The following is a 1,002-nucleotide window of genomic DNA, read 5'->3' as shown; positions in this document are numbered from 1 at the left end:
GGGGCACCACCCCTGGGGCATTGCTGCTCCCCGGCCCCAGCCAGCTGTTGGTCGCCGGTTTCGTGTATTCCCCCCAGGGGCGAGGGGTGGGAAACTCCAATGACATCTGCCGTCCAGCCGGGAAGCCGGGAAGCCGGGAGGGGGGGGGGGGAGTGGCAGGCCTGGTCCCCCGGCGAGTGGGCGTGCAGCAGGCCCGGTCGCCCTCTGTGGCCGGGTTCGGGGAAGAGGGCGGCGGGAGCGTGCGGTGCGGGCAGACGCGGCAGCCCCGGGCTTCGCCCCCCCGCACCCCCCCACTCCGGGGAGGGGGGCAGAGCACGACGATCTGTCCAGGCATGCGGGACGGGACGGGGCGGGGGGGGGGGGGGGGGCGGGGGAACGCTTGACCCGGGGTCATCCAGGCCGACGGGCCGACCGCGAGGATAATGCACCTAATTTAGTGTGGCCAATATATCAAAGCGACACAGAGGCCCGGTCCAAGTCAGCTAGGACGGCCGTGTTGGTGCTGGCGTCTGATTGCTGAAAGGGTACGGAATCCCGGCCAGCGGGCACGCCTTCGCGCGACAAAGACACAGGCCGGGCCTGTTGGGGCTGGGCTTATCGTGAGCAACGGTCATCATTCTTGCCTGTGAGGGGGCATCCTCTCTGCTGCCGCCCGCCCGCCCGCCCGCCCGCCCGCCCGCCCCCCATCTCCCTGCCCCCCGCGGGTTGGCCCCCTGTCCAAGCAACCGGCCTCGGGCTTTCCTTCCCCCGGTCTTCGTACCCTTTTTCCGGACTAGGTCCCGCCCCTGCCGGCGGTCGAGGCCGGCGGCTATCCGGCCACATGCGCGGCCGCGCGCACCCGGGCCCGAAGGCATTGCCTTGCATTGGATGGCGCTAGTGGCTCGGCGGCTGCACGGCGCCCGAGCGCCAGTGGCCAGGAGGGGGGGGGTGCGTCGCCCCTCCGGCTCTTGCCTTCCTCTGCCCGGGTGCTGGCTGTTCCGGCTGCGCGGGGGCCTTGATCGG

Source organism: Fonticula alba, assembly GCF_000388065.1.
Source record: "Fonticula alba strain ATCC 38817 unplaced genomic scaffold supercont2.3, whole genome shotgun sequence".
Lineage (NCBI taxonomy): Eukaryota > Rotosphaerida > Fonticulaceae > Fonticula > Fonticula alba.
This window is presented reverse-complemented; position numbering follows the sequence as displayed.